The sequence below is a fragment of the Bos taurus genome, chromosome 21, assembly GCF_002263795.3.
Source record: "Bos taurus isolate L1 Dominette 01449 registration number 42190680 breed Hereford chromosome 21, ARS-UCD2.0, whole genome shotgun sequence".
NCBI classification, from domain to species: domain Eukaryota; kingdom Metazoa; phylum Chordata; class Mammalia; order Artiodactyla; family Bovidae; genus Bos; species Bos taurus.
Genome location: NC_037348.1, coordinates 19499861 through 19521902, shown reverse-complemented (window position 1 = coordinate 19521902; position 22042 = coordinate 19499861).

Below are 22042 nucleotides of genomic sequence, written 5' to 3'. Positions count from 1 at the left end.
AGAAGGCAGGGAAAGGAGCCGTGGATGCAGACAGCTGGATCCTCCATCCCTCTCCCGTCTAGGGACGAGCTTCCCTTGGGAGTGTAAGAAATGTGATATGAGATGCTGCTGCTGCTAAGTCGCTTCAGTCGTGTCCGACTCTGTGCGACCCCAGAGATGGCAGCCCACCAGGCTCCCCCGTCCCTGGGATTCTCCAGGCAAGAACACTGGAGTGGATTGCCATTTCCTTCTCCAATGCAGGAAAGTGAAAAGTGAAAGTGAAGTCGCTCAGTTGTGTCCGACTCCTATCGACCCCATGGACTGCAGCCTACCAGGCTCCTCCGTCCATGGGATTTTCCAGGCAAGAGTACTGGAATGGGTTACCATTGCCTTCTCTGGATATGAGATGCTGAGCCCCACCAAAACCAGTTCAACTAATTTCATCATCTTCAGTCTTGAACAGCTAAATTCATTCTCGTTCAGCGTTCAACATAAGATTTGAGCACCTACTATGTGTCAGGTAAATGCTGTGCCGAGATGTTGAGGATGAGGGGAGGAGTAGGCAAAATGCTAAAAAGCCCCCGAGGTGTGTATCGGACCCGTAGAGGAGATTGGAGGAGAAGCAGAGAAGGACAGCCGCGCTGGGGAAGGGATGCTGAAACTGGGTAGGTGGGAGTGTGTCATGTGGGCCAGGACAGAGGAAGCCTTGAGTCCTCACCTCTTTTTCTCTATATATTCTTTAGTTGATTTCATCCATTTTATGGTTTTAAATTCTAGGGATAAGCTAATGATTCTCGAAACTGTAACTCCAGCCCTGACTCCTTCCTTGAGTGCCAAATTCACATATCCCTTGGCTTACGTGGCCTCTTCATGTGCAGATCTAACAGGCATTTCAGAATCCGTGCATCCTAAACAATATTTTCCATTCCCACTCCCACCCCCAACCTGTTTTTCCTACAAGGCTCCCAAATGACTTCAGTATCTAGCCATTTACTTGCAAAACCTAAGGAGTTACTCTCAATTTCTTTTTTTTCCCCCACCCCCCACGCATCTGACTTCACTCCAGGGAAGTGCCCTGAGCAGTCTCAGCCAATTATGGTGGTCTCATACGAACTGCTAGTTACTAGAACTAAGCTAAGACCAGTTGGCATAGGGGTTAGTGTAGGAATGTCATGTGATGTAGTTCAGGTCAATAATACCCTGAGATAAAGGTGTCTAGTGCCTTTGAGGAAACATTTCTCTCTAGAATATGCTAATGAGGGGGAATTCCCTGGTGGTCCAGTTGTTAAGAATCTGACTGCCAATGCTGGAAACATGGATTTGATCCCTGGCTGGAGAAGAGTGCACATACCACGGAGCAACTGAGTCCGTGCACTGCAGCTACTGAACTCTCAAGCCCGAGAACCACAACTGCTGCAGCCTGTGAGCCACAGCGCCCGTGCTCCATAGCGAGAGAAGCCTCCGCAATGGGGAACCTGAGCACTGCAACAAAGGGTACCCCCACTCCCTGCAGCTAGAGAAGGCCTGTGCACAGCAGTGAAGACCCAGTGCAGCCAAGAATAAATAGATAATCTAAAAAAAGAATATGTTAGTGAGGAAACATGTAGCCCACACTCCTGCCATCCAACACCCTATGATCATGTTTCACTGAGAATCAGCCTTAGGATGAAGCTGGCCTTCTGGGTGGTAAAATGAAGAAAGAACCTGAATCATAGATGACAGAGGTGGCTGATGAGATCAGCCAACCCTGAAACCCACCCTACATCTGAATTTCCAGTTCCGTGAGACAGTAATTTCCTTATTGTCTAAGCTGCTTGAATTGGATTTGCTGTTTCTTGCAGTTGAAAGCAAATTAATAGATGCAAAGAGAAAGGCAAGTTGCCCATGGCAAGAGTCAGAAAGTTCCTTGTGTCTGGGGACCTTCTTAGATCCCGTTCCAGTGTCCATGAGGCCCCATTATGATTCCCATTCTTAGATCCCTGTTCTTGAATTTCTGTCAGATTTCTGGCCCTCCTGTAGGCCTCTTCAGCCACACCTGAGCTGAGCTGGCTGTTTCTCGTCCCTAAAATGACTTAACTAAAATGGGCGATAAAGCACTCAGCACATTGAATACTTGACCCATAATTAGTTCTCAAATCCTGTGTATTTGTTTACATTAACTTTGTTTCTAAAGGATTTAAAGCTGTGTTAAGTAAACTCTAGTGTCTTCTCTCTGCAAATGTTCACCCAGTAAACCTCAAGAATCTATGGAGAAAAAAGCTCTTTGAAACCAAAATGTTTAAGAAATGCAGAGACTTCAGATTTAAATTCTTCTCTGAACCTCTTTCCTCTCGTTCCTACTCGGCAGGGAGCTGGCATGTCAACAGTCAGTTTGAGGCTGCTGTGGACCCTTGAGAGAAAGCTTCCATGTAAATTCAGCAGAACCTCTTTCATTTAGAGTTCTTACAGAGAAGCACATAAATCAGTGAAAAGCCTAAATTAGATAATTTTTAAAAGAACCGTAGCTTCATTATTTTCAAGTACACAGAGTAACTCCATCTCAGCTATGAAGTGTTCCTTTGCAGAAGCCCTTTGGGATGTTCCTTAATGAGTAGATCATAATTATTGGTAATCAGCATAACGGTTCTCCTCAGTGCATGCTTCCAAAGCATTTGAGTGTATTAAGTGGTTTTGATGTTCTGTGGGGTAATTTTGTTTACAACATTAAACAACATTGCTCAGTGTATACCTTTATAGCTATAATCCTCTGTTGTTTTTTTTAAAAAAAATTCTGAAGGCTGTCTCCATTGTACAACATTTGATTACCAGAGGCAGAAATAATGTAGGAAGCAGAGAGATGCATAGGAAGACTCAGATCCTTTGCAGATGGAGCCCTGATAGAATTATGAGAACAGCTCAGGTTTGCAAATGAGGTCTGTGCTGCTAGTTATGTGACCCTGGGGTTGATAATGAGAACCTGATGGAGTCTTAGTTTCTCCTCTGTAAAATGGGGATAATTTCTCATTTTCAGGGTCAGTGTGAGCACTGAATGAGCATTAACTAAATGCTTCTTCATTCCTTGGTGACCAAGCAACATAAGCTTGCCTCCTCCAGGCCCAGCTCCTGATCACCCCCAGGAGACTGGTAGCATTACCTCTGTCCCCACTCGCCCATGTCTGAGAGGATCAGAACATCCCTAACCCTCTTTGCAGCCAGACATGTTGGCTAGAAGGGAACTTTGTTTGCTGAGAGTTTGTTACCATTGATTGTTAGCATTTAGTAAGAGCTTATTATCATGGACCTGGTGGTTCAGACAGTAAAGAATGTGCCTGCAACGTGGGAGACCTGGGTATGATCCTGGATTGGGAAGATCCCCTGGAGAAGGGACTGGCAACCCACTCCAGTATTCCTGCCTGGAGATTTCCATGGACAGAAGAGCCTGGCGGACTATAATCCATGGGACTGCAAGAAGTCAGACGTGACTGAGTGACTCACAACGTCTATCATGGACCAGAAGCTCTGTTAAGCACCTCACACAGGAAGGGATTTGTGTACTACTGCATCCATTCTGGGATGCAGTTTTCAAAATCGGACCCTATCTAAAGTTGGCATCTTCGAGTGTCAGCCAGGTGACAGTTGTGACGTCACTACTGTCACCTCCTCTGAGTGATCACATTGAGCATAGTCATTGTGTCATCATTTCTACCAAGTAATATGCATTACTGACATGTGACATGTGTTAAAGTTCTGTGCTGTTTAACGTGTCTTCCAAAAGACTGACCTATAATATTTGGTTTTCTCTTTCTGATTTACTTTACTCTGTATAACAGACTCTAGGTCCATCTACATCTCTGCAATGACCCAATTTCATTCCTTTGTCCTTTGTTTGACTGAGTAGTATTCCATCACATACATGTGCCACATCTTTATTACCCGTTCATCTGTCGTTGGACATTTAGGTTGTTTGCATGTCCTGGCTAACGCATATATGTGGAATCTAGAAAATAACCTATTTCCAGGGCAGGAATAGAGACACATATGTAGAGAACAGACGTGTAGACACAGAGCAGGAAGGGGAGGGTGGGATGAAATGGGAGATTAGGGTTGACATATATACACTGTCATATGTAAAATATACAGCTCGTGGGAACCAGCTACATAGAACAGGGGGCTCAGCTCTGTGCTCTGTGGGGACCTAGAGGGGTAGATGGGAAGTGTGGATGTATGTATACAGATAGCTGGTTCGCTGTGTTGTACAGCAGGAACTAACACAACATTGTAAAGCAGTTACACTCCAATTTAAAAGAAAAAAGGCGTTGTACCATGATTTGGTATTACAGTGAAAGGTTATTTTGTACTCAGAATGGTACAGCAGCAGTTTGAAAATGAAAGTGTTGGTCACTCAGTTGTGTCTGACTCTCTGTGACTGTAGCCCGCCAGGCTCCTCTGTCCATGGGATTTCCCAGGCAAGAATACTGGAGTGGGTAGCTATTTCCCTCTCCAGGGGATCTTCCCCACCCAAGGATCAGACCCACATCTCCTGCATTGCAGGTAGATTCTTTACCATTTGAGCTACCACGGAAGCCCATAGAAGCAGAGCAGTGGGATTCATTTTGGTATTAATGAAGCAAAGGTTTGCCATTTTAGGAATGAACATGAGGTAGTATTTTTTGCAAAACAGCAATCAGATGCATCTTGAAAGTGATGTGAAAGTGTTAGTCATTCAATCGTGTCTGACTCTTTGTGACCCCATGGACTGTAGCTTGCCAGGCTCCTCTGTCCACGGAATTCTCTAGGCAAGAATACTGGAGGGGGTTGCCATTCCCTTTTCCAGAGGATCTTCCCGACCCTGGTCTCCTGCATTCCAGTCAGATTCTTTCCTGAGTCACCACGGAAGCCCCCAGTGCACCTTAGAATTAAAGAAAGATACACACTAGTAATTGAAATTTTACTGACATGCTGAGAATGGTGCAAAAGGCTTGCCTATCAAACACAAAACAGGGCAAATGAATGATGGGAAAACCATCCCATCCTTTGGATTAAATGGACGAAGTTCCTAATGCAGTGAGAGGCCTGGTGTGACCAATTCATGCCAAACTGTCCATGGAATTCTTCAGGCAAGAATACTGGAGTGTATTGCCATTCCCTTCTCCAGGGGACATTCCCGACTTAGGGATTGAATTCGCATCTCTTGCGTCTCATGTACTGGCAGGCAAGTTCTTTACCAGCTGAGCCACCAGGGAAGCTTATATCCTTCATTGTTTTTTAAATTATTTTTTCTTGGAGTATAGTTGCTTTGCAATACTGTGTTAGTTTCTGCTGCACAGCAGAGTGAATCAGCCAGATGTCCGTTATACATATACACCCTCTTTTTGGACTTCCTTCTCATTCAGGTCACCACAGTGCATTAAGTAGAGATCCCTGTGCTACACAGTAGGTTCTCATTAGTTATCTATTTTATACGTGGTATCAATATTCATATAGTCCGGTGGTGAAGACTCTGCCTTCCAATGCAGGGGGTGGGGTTCAGTTGCTGGTGGGGAAACTAAGATCCTACATGGGGTCTATATGTCTACTAAAAAAAAAAAGGAATGGAAATATTCTGAACAGTTGAAAAAAGTAAAAGGTAATTTTCAGGCTTCTCCCTAATAGTTTTTGTTGGGGGTTATAAGGATTGAAATATATCCTTATGGAGGAATGTGTTGCTCAGAATAAATTGCCTCTGGACTGTTTTCCCAAGACAATATTTTTTTTTAAACTTTAGATGCCATTCTGTTTATATTTTTTTTTAAATAAAGTTTACCTGAAAAGTGATTCTCAACTTAGCATCAGTTAAGGTTAAGATTGAAGCGGTGGGCATATTCAAATCTTGAGGGAGATTCTGTTGAAAAAACAAGTTGGTAACCATTTTTATTGAAAAAATGGAAAATACGTATAAGTTTTCACATTACAAACTGGAGACACTGGAAAAAATCTTATCTGCTGAGGTTAAGCAAGAAGACACAGGGATTCATAACTGGGACACATCCTTTAAAACATCCTAGAGGAACAGAAGATTTTCTGGTTATCAAATAGGGAGATGTGTTTAGGGAGGCTGGAAAGCATTGTGTTAGAAAGAAGTTGGATTTCACACACACAAAAAAAGGTAGAATGGAAAAAGCTGGAGAAGGAACGTTTCTTTCTTTCTTTTTTTCAATCTTTTGGCCTCACCATGGGTCATGTAGGATCTTAGTTTCCCCACCAGCGACTGAACCCCACCCCCTGCATTGGAAGGCAGAGTCTTCACCACCGGACCACCAGTGAAGCCCCTGAGAAGGAACATTTCTATGAGCTCCTGAAGAGAAGATTCAGGGAGGGGCAGGCAGCAAGTGCCAAGGTCAGAGAAAGGTAAGGGATACAAAATGAACCTGTAATTGCTGAGGTGCTGTTGTCTTCTAGATTTCTATTTATAATTTTGCAGTGAGTAAGCCCCTTTTAAGAAGGGGAAAAAAAATCCTCGATAATACATGCAAATGGAAACTTGGGAAAAATTACCAAAATAAAATCAACCCGTTTGTCAAAGGATTGATTTCCTTAGTTTAAAAACATTTAAAATATTGACTATAGTTCTCTGTGCTACACAGTAAACCTTTGTTGCTTGTTGCATATGTTTTTTTTTAAAATTGGAAATCTAGCATTCTTTTCATTCTAAGTCAAACAAAAAGATGAACTATCCCAAAGAAAAAATGGGCCCAGGGTATTATTAGCAGGGTGTTCACAGAAAAAATAAATGCATGGTCAAAAACTATATGAAAAATGTGTATAATATTTATTTTTCACTAATCAGATTAGCAAAGGTTAAAAATATTTGATGACCCAGTATTGTCAAGAAGGTAGAGTGCTCTCACCCACTGTTAGTGGGACAGAAAGTTGATTCAGATTTCTTGAAAGACAAAGAGCAGCGTCTTAATAAATGTGCATATCTTTTAGCTCAGTTAGATGGTACATTATTAAGCCAAAACATATGTATATGTGCCTGAGATATATGCATGAGGCTTTTCATTGCAACTTTTTTATTATGAAAAAGTGGAAACTGCTGAATGTACGTCAAGAGAGACAGACTAAATAGATCATGAAATATCCATAAAATGGGATCTGATACTGCTGTTAAAAGTAATGAAACAGATCCATACATATTGATTTGGAAAGCTCTCTGAGACATATTAATTGAACAAGTGTGTTTAGTGTGATGCTCTTTTCTGTAAAAAAGAAAAATGAATCTGAAATGAAAATCAACATAGACATAAATACATACATATTCTTAGAGTCATAAAACATTTCTGAAGGCCCACAGAAGACACAATTATGGTGGTTCCCTCTGGGCCTGGGGCTGAGGGAAGGTGGACATTCACTTTTTAGCTTATCCTCTTTATCTTTGCGATTCTTTTACTGTGAACATGTATTTCTTAAAATTTTTAAATGAGTTTATTCCTAATTTGTAACTGTGGTAAACAAACATGTGACATGAAATTTACCATCTTTACTGCGCGTACAGCATTTCTGAGTGCACAGCTCAGTAGTGTTAAGTACACTCACACTGTTGAGCAGCCATCTCTACAACAGTTTCATTTTGCAAATCTGAAACTACAACTTTTTCAGCTTGCGAAACTCAAACTTCAAACCCATTAAACAAGAATTCCCCCATTTCCCTGTCACGCCACCCCTGGTAACCACTGTTCTACCTTCTGTCTCTATGAATTTGACCACTTTAATTACCTCAGATAAGTAGAATTATGCAGTATTTGTCTTTTTGTGTCTGGCTTTTTTCACTTAGCACAATGTCCTCAAAGTTCATCCATGTGAGAGCATCGGTTTTAAAGGCTGAATAATAATCCATTATATGTATATACTTGGGCTTTCCTGGTGGCTCAGATGCCCTAAAGAATTTTCCTGGAATGCAGGAGACCTGGGTTGGATCCCTGGATTGGGAAGATCCCCTGGAGGAGGGCACAGGAACCAACTCCAGTATTCTTTCCTGAAGAATTCCATGAATGGAGGAGCCTGGGGGGCTACAGTCCATAGGGTTGCAAAGACTGATAGACTAACATGTTTTCACTTTCAAATGTATATACAATTGAATACATTTTGTTTAATCTATTCATTCGTTGTTGCTGGACACAGGTTACTTTTACCTCTTTGCTATTGTGAATGATGTGTCTATGAACATATATCTCTTTGAGATCCCGCTTTCAGTTCTTTTGGATAAATACCCAGAAGTGGGATTTAAAGAGCTTTTTAAAAAGTGTTTAATGTGAATTTGCTTGTAGCAACAGAAGTAGCCACTCTGTGGGCTTAGTTGAGCTGAGTAGTCTGAGGTCATGATTTTCTTTACTTTACCAGCCTCCTGGAGGTTGAGCAATTTCATTCCTGCCCCCTGAGCCTTTCCTTTGCCCAGACAGAGAGGCCTTAACATGCTTGTGAACTTGCTGCTCCCTGCCTGCTCCTACCTGCATTGATTCGGCACATTTCTATAGCTCCCTGAAGGAAGAGACGTGCAGCAGCATTTAATTAGAGGCTGAGAACATGCTTTCCCAAGGACACGACTTATTCCTCAGCCAGCTGTTGCCAGTGGCTCCCTAGCAACGGGGGGGCACTCTCGCCTGATTGCTTCTCCCCAGGCCAGGTGGGTGGCCTGCCCACCTGCTGTCACAGCCTGGGGTGGGAGGGGGTGGGGGTGGCTAATTCTCCAGGGGAAGTGGGTGATCTGAACCTATTATTCCTGTAAAGCCAGAAAGGGGGCTAAAACCTCTGACCTACCTGTTTCACCCCGCTCCCTCAAGTTCATGATTAGAGCAGAGAGAAGGTCACCAGTTATAACACAGATGGAGCAATGTGATCCAGGAAAGTCTGCAGGGCTTGTGAAGTGCAGCTGGGAGACTCGGGGGCAAGAGAGGGGGAACTTGCCCCACAGTAGGCAGAGCCTGACTTTTGGGATGGTTGTGGGTGTGTGTGTGAGGGGGTCTCTGGGGGCGCCTATCCTGGGCACAGAGAGAAAAGAAAGCCTCATTCCAGGTGGCCCCAACTGCTTTGGGTTTCCTGGGCTTTTGGAAAGGGGTTGGGGGTGAGAAGATGTCAGCAGAAGCCACACCCTGTATCTGAACTCACCACCCTCCAGGGTGTGAGCAATGGCTACCCAGGAACAGACTCTAGGCCTGATTCCACCCAAATGCTTGCACAGAGTTTGCAAACTGGACACTGCAAACCCCATGTGGGGTTTTTAAAAATAATTATTTAGCAGGGCCAGGTCTTTCGTTGCGGCATGTGGGATCTAGTTCCTTGACTAGGGATTGATCCCAGGCCCTCAGCATGGAGCATAGTCTTAGCCACTGGACCACCAGGGAAGCCCCATAGTGGTGTTTTTACAGATTTGAAGGTTTATAAAATATTCTGCCTTTTCACATTGCCATTAGGCAGCCTGAGTCCCACGGCTGGGGTCCTCTTAGACCGGGCGTGTGTGTCTCCAGCTTGCATAACCCACTTCACTCATGTATTGGCCCATTTGCCCTGTGACCTCTGCACCTTTCTGTATCCATGGTGTGAACAAGGTTGCTTCTGCAGTGGTCCACTTGTATTTACTGCTTAATTCTTTTTTTTTACTCAGCTCTTTACACAAACATTTCTTGAGCTTCTTCTGAGCATCACAGCCTGAGCTAGGCACTGGGCTAATAGGATGGGAAGGCATGGTCCTTGCAGACCTGAGTTTATGGACTGGATCGGGAGACAGAGAAGGAAGCAGGCTGGGGTGAGGGAGGTCACTGAGAGCAGGCAGGAGATGGATGCGCAGGAAACAGGGGAGCAGAGACTCGGGCACCTGACCCAGGCTGGTGGTGTCCAGGAAGGTTTCTGGCAAAGCTGAGACCTCAGCTGAATTCTGAAGGATGAGAAGGGTTAGCCTGATGAGAAAAGGGGAGAGGAGAAGTCCACCAGAGGCACTGACCATCCCAGAGGGAGGGAGGCCAGGGAGTGGCTGAGACTTTGTTCTGTAGAATTCTCATTCCGTACCTTCTCAGTCTCTGACCCTAGAGTGTGGGCTCTCAGAGCCTGATTCTTCACATAGAGATGCACGTGAGTTCAGTTGTCTCTGACTCTTTGCAACCCCATGGACTGTAGCCCGCCAGACTCCTCTGCCCACAGGATTCTCCAGGCAAGAATATTGGAGTGGCTTGCCATTTCCTTTCCCAGGGGATCTTCCCGACTCAGGAACTGAACCCACATCTCTTGCATTTCCTGCATTGGCCTTCGGATTCACCACCAGCTGAGCAACTGGAGAAGCCCCATAAAAAGGCATAAGAGTACTGACTTTCGAGGGCCATTGTGAGGATGGAATTAGAGCCTGCACATCTGGGCCCCACCTGCATTATAGCGGGTGCCCAGTACCTGGGGCAGAAAACGCTTGTCAAATGCCAGGCTGGGCAGCCCCTGCCTGCCTCCCTCCCAGAGAGCACACGCCCTCTCCCTGGGTCCGGGTGGGTACAAGTGAGTGTTTGAAGGGTTAACCTGGCATTTTCAAGTCATTCTACCCATGGCAAGCCAGGACTAGCTTTTCCCATTTCTAGAGAGGCCATGGGAGATGGCGACTCATGTTTCTGCCTTCCCTTCCAGCTGCTGCTTGTAGTTGAAGTGAAAATAGGAAGCCACCCCCTCCGGGTTCGCCCACCGCGAAGGCAAAGGCCAGCTTGTCTCAGCCTGTGGACACCTTCTGGGTGTGGATTTTATATTGTGCAAGCCACAGCACAACAGGACGCCCGCTGAGGGGTGGGTGTGGAGGAAGGCTGGGGAAGAGTGCGTCCTCAACACGCCTTCTCTAGAAACAGAACAGAGCGAGCGGGCTCGGGCCACCGGTGCTGCAAGGAGCACAGGGCGGAAGGCAGTCAGGCATCGCTGCGTTCCCGTGTTGACCTCATGAGAGGCCATGAGATTCAGACATGCCCAACAGTTTCAAGTTCAAGGCCTCCATTCACCCTTATATTGACTTCAGTGGGCTCTCCCCTACGGTTCTGCTTTTCAGACCATGGAGTGCCTTCGTCATCTTGACTTCCTCTGGCATTTGAGCCTCTTTCTGGGTTTGTAGATTCTACATTTTATGAGTCCCAGTAGGGGGCCAGGGCTTCCCTGGTTGCTCAGCAGTAAAGAATCTGCCTGCCAATGCAGGAGACGTAGGAGATGCAGGTTCGATCCCTGGGTCGGGAAGATCCCCTGGAGAAGGAAATGACAACCCTCTCCAGTATTCTTGCCTGGGAAATCCCATGGACAGAGGAGCCTGGCAGGCTACATTTCATGGGATTGCAAAGAGCTGAACATGACAGAGCACGAGACAAAACAATAGGGAGCAAAGACCAGCTTACTCTATGGGGCCTCATAGCTGAGGCTCTGCCAGTCGGCCTACCAGGGCAGACTTCCTGGCCCGCTGGACAGGAAGGATACAGAGGCAGCCCCCTTCCTAGGGCCGTAGCCCCCAGATATTGATATTTTAGTCTAAAACTTTGTTTTCTAGATCCAGTTCCCATCAGGAAGCAGCGTCAGCTATTGAGATGCTGCTGTTGGAGTGATGGGGCTCAGGCAACATGATTCCCAGGTTATGGACCAGGAAACCAGCTACAGAACGAGAGCAAGGGAGTCACTGACGGGGCCAGCATCAGCCTGCAGCCTTTCCACTAAATTCTTTTTTAATAACTTTAAAAAATTATTTTTTAATTTATCTTTGGCTGTGCTGCGTGTAGTTTTTCTCTAGTTGCCGCGGGCGGGAGCTAATCTGTAGATGTGCTGCGAAAGCTTTTCCTGGCGGTGGCTGCTCTTGTTGCAGAGCGCAGGCTCTAGAGTGCTGGCTCACGGAGCACCTCGCTAGTTGCCCAGAGGCAAGTGGGATCTTCCCAGACCAGGGATCTAACCCATGTGTCCCCTGCATTGATTGACAGGGGGACTCCCAACCGCTTGACCACCAGGAAAGTCTCTCCACTGAATTCTTAAGGTCCCCATAGACTTCAAGACACTTTCCAAAGAGAGTTTTAAAATAACTTCTTTGGCTCTCCTTAAGAGAGTGCAGACAGCTGGAGTTGAAGGCTCTGCTGGAGTTAAAGGGGAGGTCAGCTGCCAGGGGTGACTTTTAGAGGTCAGAGGGAATGGAAGGGTCTAAAGAGAGTGAGCATTTCTTGAGCATATGAGCCAGGCACTGAGTCACACATTCTTTATGCATGTTAACTAATTGACTCAGTTCTCTGAAGTGCCTTGTCTCCATCTTAGAGATAAGGATTCAGGCACAGAGAGATGAGGTAACTTGCCAAAGGTCACAGAGCTGGAGTCAGAATTCAAATGGAGTTCAGTGTCAGCAGCTCAGGCCTGCTCCACGCTGTGTGTAATCAGGGGCCCGGGGAAAGGGCATGAGATCCCTGAGGGCAGATGGCATGTCTGGGACTCACTGCCAGCAGCCAGCCCTCTGGGAAGGGTGGAAAATCCCCATATGAGCCGCAGAGCCAAGGCAGGGGGACAGAGGAGGGATGCTGTGAGGGATAAGGGCCATCTTAAGGACACCTGAGCATCTCTGGCCAGGAAGGGTGGGTGACAGATGGGCAGCCATGGAGCCCGGCCCTGACCAGCTGTTGTTTGCAGAGTGCGTGGTGACAGCTGGATTAGGTGTACCCTGCAACCTCAGTGACCACGGGGGGAGGGGGGAGGAGATGCACACTGCGCCCTTCTGGCTGGTCCCTCCAGCACCTCCAAACCTGGGGAGCTTAGTGCTTGCTAATCTCTGTCCCCATGGCAGCAGGAGGTGAGAGGGCCATCGCTAAGGCCGTGGAATCTTCCACTTCTTGATGGCCAGGGAGCTTTTCCAAATGATCAGAGAAACTCCTCTCTCCTAGAAAGTAAGATGCCCAACTAAGATGATGGGCCCAGGGTCATCTGTAACTGTGATGAACTGTCTCTCTCCTGTCCTACTCAGTCCCTCTTTGGTCCACATGCTTTGTATCTGCTTTGATTTGGGGCTGCAGACTTCATTGGTTTTGTCTGCCCTCCTGTCTGTTTCCTGCCTCATTTCACAAAGGATTTGAAGCAGCTCTCAAAAATACATTGAAAATAATGTTGTTGTTCAGTTGCTAAGTTGTGTCCAACTCTTTGCGACCCCCTGGACTGTAGCCTACCAGGCTTCTCCGTCCATGGGATTCTCCAGGCAAGAATACTGGAGTGGGTTACCATTTCCTTCTCCAGGGTATCTTCCTGACCCAGGAATCGAACCTGGGTCTCCCACATTGGAGGCAGACACTTTAACCTCTGAGCCACAGGGAAGCCCTTGTGTCCAACTCTTTGAGACCTTATGGACTGCAGCACACCAGGCTTCCCTGTCCTTTACTATTTCCCGGAGCTTGCTCAAACTCGCGTCCATTGAGTCAGTGATGCTATCCAACCATCTCATCCTCTGTTGTCCCCTTTTCCTCCTGCCCTCAATCTTGCTTAACATCAGGCTCTTTTCCAATGAGTTGGCTGTTTGCATTAAGTGGCCAAAGTATTGGAGCTTCAGCTTCAGCATCAGTCCTTCCAATGAATATTCAGGGTTGATTTCCTTTAGGATGGACTAGTTTGATCTCCTTGCAGTCCAAGGGACTCTAGAGAGTCTTCTCTAGCACCAGTTTGAAAGCATCAATTCTTCGGTGCTCAGCCTTCTTTATGGGCCAACTCTCACTTCCATACACAGCCGGTGGAGAATAGAATAGTGAAATATGTATTTGAGTAACTTGGGGCCAGAGGACTGTATGGGTAAGCCATCAAGGTGTGTATGGAATGCCAGGATCCCTTAGCGACCCCTTTTCTCAATACTGCTTCTGGAACCACTCTAGTCTTTAATACTTTAATGCTTAGAACGACATTTGGGGCATATTTTGTTTTTCATGTAACAAAGGAATTTGATTAATTCAATAAATATTAAGTACCTTTTTAAAAAAAAGAAGCAGCAAAGTATTTCCACTATTTGCATTTCTAAATTCTTTTGTCATGTTTTGGGGCCATCAGTATGGTGGTCTTTCAGAATCAGATATGCTGGCTAGTGTTTTAAATTCTAGTGAACACTTCAGAATTCACTACTACGTATCATTTTAAGTGTGCATCTTGGTAAGCCAGAGTCTTTTCCTTATTGTCTTGGAATGTTTCTCCAGAAATGTTCTAGAAAACCATTTAAAAAATCACATTTTTCTAACGCTCGCCAACTTTCTCATAGTATCTGGATTATGGCTGCGTTTGTAACTGGGTATTGGCTCCCCGGCAGCATGGGCCAGTCTGGGAAGTCCTGGGTGACTGAGGTTGGAGGCGAGGCCCCCACTGCAGTCACTGGTTTAGGCCCCTTGATTCAGTGAGATTTACAGACATTTATTGATCCCAGGTGGTGCTAGTGGTAAAGAACCTGCCTGCCAATGCAGGAGATGTAGAAGATGCAGGTTTGATCCCTGGGTCGGAAAGATCCCCTGGAGGAGGGCACAGCAGCCCACTCTAGTTTTCTGGCCTGGAGAATCCCATGGACAGAGGGGCCAGGTGGGCTTACAGTCCATGGGGTTGCACAGAGTTGTACACGACTGAAGCGACTTAGCATGCACGTGTTGAGCACTTTCTTAGGCTCTTGTGAATCCACCAGTCCCTGCGTTCTTGGTGTTCCGTCCTAGCAGACAAAACAGAACACAAATGAGAAAACTAATACAGTGACATCATCTGGTTTATGTTTTGGCAACATCCCTTTGGCTGCTGGGTAGAAAATGGGTTGTGCTCATGGCCGGGGCTGGTGGGAAACAGGGAGCCCACTTGAGAGGCCAGGGCAACAGGCCAGGCAAGACAAGGGTGCGGCAGCAGATGTGGTGATAAGCGATCAGACTGGGACAATTGCAGGGTTCTGCGTAGAGGTAAGACAAAGGAATCAAGGATGTGTCCAGAGTTTTCTGGCCTGAACTGGGAAATGGTTCCATTAGCTATCTTATGTTAGACTGGGAGAGGGAAAGGGTTTCTGGAGAGGGGATGAGAATCAAGAGTTTTATTTTGGCCAGACTGGGTCGAGATACCTATGAGACAGTCAGTAAAAAGCTCCACAAACTTCTAGTGATCTGTCAGCACTTCTCTGAATCTGGGCTGGGTGTGCAGGAGCAGAGGGATGGTCCGCAAGGAACAGGCTGCCCAGTGCCACACTGCCTGTGATTAGGGCCACCCTGGACTCCCCTGGAATCCTCCTGCCCAAGGCAGCTTGCCCTAGACTTCTGCATTCATTCATTCGTGGGTCACATTCAACACATATTTATTGAGTGCCGTGATGGTTATTTTCCATTTGCCCCTCAAAAGTGCATGTTTTTGTGTAATCTAAATGGACAACATGTTCTTTTCTGGTGTTCCATTTAGTGTTCTACTTTTGGAAAAAAAAAAAAAGACATGAAAGCCAGCGGAGTGAGTGGCTCTGTTTATAAGATAGTTAATAAGGCCGACGAAGCTGGGCTCCTATAATCCAGGGCTGGTGGAAGGACATGTGACCTTAGAACCCTTTTATCTTATATGTCTGCTCCTTGGACCCCATTCCATCCCCCGAATGCTGTCATGCCTCTGATCAGAGCCCTGTTCAGAATCCTTAGGGGTGCACCAGATTCCTTTGCCTGGCCTTACCAGCCTGGCCTCAGCCCCTTTTCAGGCCTTCCACTTGGCATTCCCAGCCGACCCTGCCCCCGACTCTGCTCATCCTGACCCACGTGTGGATCAGGAGGGCTGTTTACAGAACACGCCGCCCAGCCTGACCTGGATGTTTTCCAGCCTTCCAGTCATGATTCCACTGCTCCACACCTGCACGTGATGCTTGGCAGCTGCAGCCCCCTGCGCTGTCCTCCCCTGGTCTGCCGCCAGAATGAGGGCCTTGCTCTGCTGTGCTCCTAACGAGCTCATCCACTGAGGGACTGAAACCCCCATCCAGCCAGTAAGCACTTGCTTGCTTGTGTCTGAGGAGCGGGATGAATCCTTTAGTCACAAGACATGGAAGGTGGGAAGCTAGGTCCCCAGGGCCCATGGGGCTCTGTGCAAGGTAGGAGCTGGCCCACCGTGATCCTGGGGGTCCCCAGTGTGTCTCATTCCTCACGACGCCCACCATGCGCCTAGCCCAGCCTGCACTTAGGCAGGATGGTAAAGGGGCTTCTTCATGCTCCCTTGGAACTTCTGCTAAAGGCCCCCAACGGGGGACCAGAGATGTTCAGTATCCTCCCAGGCTATAGCTGTGCTCTTTGCAGGGGGTGGGAGTGACTCCAAAAGCGCTAGCTGGCACTTGTCAGAAATGCAGACTCTCAGGTCTCAACTGAGATCCACCACATCAGAACCCACATTTTAACAGGGTCCCCAAGGATTTTGCATGCTCAGTAGAGGATGAGAAGGGGAAGGACTATCATACCCACACAGGACTTAATAAAGGAGAGCAAAATGAATCCAATGCCCACCACCCCAAAGGAGATTCGGGATTCGAAAAGGGTGTTCTACGCCAGTCAGGTTCACAGTTGCAGGAAACGGAAACCACTTTGGTGGTTTTAAGTAGAAGAAGATTTGTTACTGGAAATTCAGTGTTTACACTGATGGAAGGAACCGGAACCCACCTGCAGAATCTCTACAGAGTTGCTGCCTAGCCTCACCTGGAAGGCAGGGCTGCAGGAATGACTGAGGCTGTGGGCAACCTCAGTCCACTGCTTCTCCTTGACCTGAGGATGGGGACGTTGCCACGGCCACTGCCACAGCAGCCTCTCAACACTGACAAAAAAAAATCCAGCATCTCCCCAACCGAAGCAGCACGGAACCCCCTGCCCAAGGCAGCTTGCCTGTGCCTTTCTTCTTCCTTCCAAACCTAGCGCAAGCACAACTAATTTGCGGAACTGCTTGTGTAGCCACGGCTCCTTTCCCCTGCTTTGAGGTTAACTGATGGAAGAAGAGCTTGCAGAACTTGGGGCACTTATCAGAAGGAGACAGTGGTGTCTCATGCCTTGGCTGGTAGCATACTGGGGTGGAAAAAACCAGAGCGTGTTCTGTGCCATCTCTCAAGCAGGGTTCAAGTGTTCTCAGGAGCAAAACACTGAGGGTATCTCAAGAAGCGTGGGCGGGGCGTATTCATGAAGATGGAGGGTGGTGCCTGCTTCTGGCCAGGAGTATTCTGGAGGGGGGAAGTCAGCAGAGCAGGGCAAAGGGATAGGGTAAGCTGGGTAAGCCACACTGCTGGCCTTTGGTGGGTCGAGGATAAGTGAGGTGTCCCTAGGATCCCTGTGGCTCAGTGGGGACTGTGGAGGGAGCTGGGCTTGAGTCAGCATTGCTGGTACCCCACTCACCTAATGGGGTTCACAGGTCCCTGTAGGAGCACCCTGGGTGGGATGGGCCACAGGGTCAGGAGCTGAGACGGGTGGGGAGGGGTCAGCCAGAGAGCATGTGCTTCTCACTAAAGCGGTCGTGTTTGGATTCTCCAGACAGCAGACCCGGAGACACTCCTGGGTGGGGGATATTTATTAGGGAGTGGTCCAGGAGTGACCCAAGGGAAGGGAGGGAAGGCGGCATGGTGGGCAGAGAGAAAGCTGGCTATGTTGCAGCCTAAACCGAACCCCAGGGGCCCATCAGAGCTGGCCAGGCCCTAATGCCTGGGCCTCTACCAGCCACTGGATGGACGTGCCACTGGAAGGGTGACTGCTCTCTGTGGCTATCTCTGGGGCTGACAGCAGCTAGGCAACAGACCCTTCCTTTGTGGGGTGTCTAAGCAGCATCTCCATGTCCACCACAGAAAGGCCCAGGGTAGAGCACTCTGCATGAGGCGGGGGTGGGGACTGGCCCCAGAGAAGCCACCACGGGCCCAGGTGAGAGCCAGCCTGTCATGACGGAGGTGCAGTGATGGCCAGTGTCGGCCAAGAGAGCCCCACGGAGGCAGAAGGAGCTTTGCACTTCCGCCTCGTTCCATCCTCCCTTATCCTGACCCTGGAGAAGTGAAGACAGACTCTACAGAGAGGCGAGGGGAGAAGCTTTGAAAGGCCCGGAGATCAGAGTTTTCTAAGAGATTTGACTGGACTTTTAGATCCCTGGAAGACCAGGATAAGTCAAAATGGGACCTCTTCTTTTTAAAAATTTTTTTGGCTGCGCTGGGTCTTCATCGCTGCTCGTGGGTTTTCTCTAATTGTGTTGAGAGAGGGCTACTCATGAATTTCCATGTGCAAGCTTCTCACTGCAGTGGCTTCTCGTTTCAGAGCACAGGCTCCAGGTGCAGGGGCTTCAGTAGTTGTGGAGCATGGGCTTAACTGCTCCTCAGCACGTGGGATCTTCCTGGACCAGAGGTCAAACCTGTGTCCCCTGAATTGGTAGGCGGATTCCTAACTACTGGACCACCAAGGATGTCCCCAAGTGGGACTTATTCTTACAATTAAAAGAAGGCCATGGAATTTTCCTGAGATGAGGGTTTAGGTCTGTATAGAAAAGGAGATCTGATATAGGTAAGGCGAGGCAGTGATGGGAGAAAAATAAAGTTGTATCCTGAGAGTCCAAGTTCAGCCTGTTTCCTGAATTGGCCCTGGCTGAGGGGCTGCACAGAGCTGGCGGTGTCCTTGGTGGAGCACGGCAGGGGAGTGGGCCTGCACTCTTTGCTTCTCGCATCCAAGAGGCTCTGGAGCCCTTGTGGTGACCCAGTTTTCTGCCTCGACTGAGCAACACGCGCTCTGATTATAGGGGTGTGAAGGTCCTAAATGACTGTGAAGAACTTTTCAATCAGACAGAAAATAGGTGAGAAATGCATTTCCAAGAATGCTCCAATTATCCCAGTCTGAATAGGACAAAAACTTGTGCTTTGCCTGCTCCCAGGGACGTATCTCACGGTCCCCATGTTTTTCTCCCAGAGGCTGTGTGTGCTCTGCTCTCAAGGCTGAGGGCTGGAGAGGATCCTTGGAAGCACAGATTTTATTTTCTCGGGCTCCAAAATCACTGTGGACAGTGACTGCAGCCACGAAATTAAAAGACACTTGCTTCTTGGAAGGAAAACTATGACAAAACTAGACAGCATATCACTTTCTGACAAAGTCCTGTATAGTCATAGCTATGGTTTTTTCCAGTAGCCATGTATGGATGTAAGAGTTGGACCATAAAGAAGGCTGAGTGCTGAAGAATTGATGCTTTTCAACTGTGGTGCTGGAGAAGACTCTTGAGAGTCCCTTGGACAGCAAGGAGGTCAAACTAGTAAATCCTAAAGGAAATCAGTCCTGAATATTCATTGGAGGAACTGATGCTGAAGCTGAAGCTCCAATACTTTGGCAACTTGATGTGAAGAGCCAAATCATTGGAAAATACCCTGATGCTGGGAAGGGTTGAGGGTAGGAGGAGAAGGGGATGACAGAGGATGAGATGGTTGGATGGCATCACTGACTCGATGGACATGAATTTGAGGAAGCTCTGGGAGATGGTGAAGGACAGAGGAGCTGGCATGCTGCAGTCCACGGGGTCACAAAAAGTCGGGCACAGTTGAGCAACTGAACAGCAACAACTTGCGACGGCTGAGGCTCTTCTTCCCTTCAGAGGCCCAGCTGCCTGGCCTGGGGAGGCAGCCCTGTCAGTATCGCAGAGGCAAGGCCCACTGGCTCAGGGCATCTGTCCGCATGCCCTCCTGCCCCTCCTGTTAGACACTCACTCACTATGGCAGCTCTGGTGCTTCTCAGCCCCCTTCAACCCAGAGAGCAAGTTTGCCTCGTAAACCACTCTTGAACGCGTCCTGCCCTGCAGTCCTGCCTCTCTGCTCTCAGTCCTACTCTCACTTTCAGTCTCATCTCCAGGGGGGAACCTGTTTCTGGCTTCTACCAGCTTCTGCTGGCTGCAGGCAGTCCTTGGCTGACGGCTGTCTGGCTCCAGTCTCGGTCGTATGGTCACATGACCTCGTCCTCCTGTGTAGTCCTGTCTCCCGTGGCTTCTGTTTCTTAAGGGTTCATGTGATCCCACAGGGTCCACCCTGATCATCCAGGATAATATCCCCATTTTTTATTTTTTTTAAAGATCCTTTAACTTAATCACATCTGCAAAGACCTGGTTTTCGAATAAGATGACACGTTCAGATTCCAGGGTTAGGATCTGCTGTCTCTGGGGGCCGTTACTCAACCTGTTGCAGCGCCCCTCCCCGCAACTCCCCTCACATTATGCTGTGACCTGTTGGCAGTTTACTGCACAGACTGTCATTTCTGCCCTCTACCGTTTGTCCATGCGTGCACCCTCTCTGCAGAAAAGGTCACCCGTCGCCCCTAATTCCCCGAACTTGTCTCCTGATGGTCACTCTCTTATTTATTTGGCTGCACTGGGTCTTAGTTACAGCAGGCGAGATCTTTAGTTGCAGCATGTGGGATCTAGTTCCCCGACCAGAGGTCAGACCTGGGCCCCCTGCACTGGGAGCTTGGAGTCCTAGCCACAGGACCACCAAGGAAGTTCCCTAATGCTTACTCTTGTTTTGAGCTCAGGTTCACCTCCTGTAGGAAGTGTCTGTGACATCTCTTCTCATCACCACTACCAGCACACACACACACACACACACACACACACACACACACACACACTCCCCTGTCTGTGGTAGGACCAGGGAGATTACAATGGACTTTTTCTGAATTTCTCTCTCCTGCTAGCCTCAAAGCTGTTGAGGGGCAGCCACTAGGCTCTAGACTTATTTTATCTGAGCATGGAAACATTTTCAAGGAAGGAGGGATGAAGAAAGACTCCTGGAAAATAGACTTCAGAATCATTTGGCTTTTAAATTTAATTTTTGGCTGCACATTTGTAACAATCTGGCTTAATCTACATTTGAGTGGATTTAAGGGAGGAGGAGGTTGAGTGGTTGGCTCCTACAGAACATTTTCTGATTAAAATCACAGGGAAGAGAGCTTTGGGAATAGTAATGATAATCCTGGCAGTGAGATGGGCTTGCATCTGCATCCGCCACTGTTCTCTGCCAGGACCCCATAGACTGGGGCCCGAGGGAGCAGTGTGGAAAGAGCTCAAGGGCCAAGCGTGTACACAGCTGTCTGGGCGGATGCACCTAACTGCCACATGCAGGTGGAATAACTGAGGGTCAGACTGATGCTGAGCCAGGGTTCCAGCCAGGGCTGGCTGTCTCCAAAGCCCCAGCCCTCTCCACTGCAAGCAGGCTGGCAGGACCGGGCGGCTGGGAGCCCTGGGGGGAAATGCAAGGCCAGAAGAGCCAAGGGCGTTTCCAGGGCAGCCAGTAGGTCTGTGTCGCAGCCCTGCGGCTTCCCTCTACCCAGTGTGGGCTAGTACATCTGATCCGAGGCTGTCCTCCCCGCCATGGAGGAGCCGTGGCTCCCAGGTGCCATGTCCCATCCATCAACTGCCTCTTGGTCCTCAGAGGGAAACTGAGGTCCATCTTGGGGAGGGGATGTGGCTGACAGCCTGCTGAGTCAGTATTCCAGCTGGGTTGAGACAAGTGTCCTGCCAGCCAGGGCCCCCCGTGACACCACACTGCCCCTCAGTTGACATTTGCTTTGGGTCCAAGGGGATTACACAAATCCGAGGTGGTTAAGCTGCCTCAGGGCGCTATGGAAACGGGGTGCTGAGCTCTGTCTGCCCCCACCTTCCAGCCAAGCAGTAATGACACTGCTGTTCTGACTTTTTTGGCCAGACTTGTTAGGCTGAATTGCAGGGCATGTGCACAATTTAATTTGAACTTGGGCAGGCAGAGGGGAGAAGCCAGATTGATTACCAGAACAAATTGCAGAGCCAGGTCGGAAGACCTGCCCCAAATACTGGGCCAGCTGCAGGGTGGGGGGTGTTACAGGTCTGAGTGTGTCAAAACGTCTATTAAAAAATGTGATCTGCACACTTCAGGTAATTGACATAGCGCCTGACTCTGCAATTTCTACATGTTTCTTATAAATCAGCTATTTCTATTTTATTTTAGTCAGTTCATTATTTAATCTGAATAAGCAACAACATGGACGGCTGACCCTTGAAGAACACAGGTTTGATCTTTGAGGGTTCACTTATACGTGGAGTTTTTGTTTTTCCACTAAATCCTTTCAGTACTACGATGTCCCAGGTT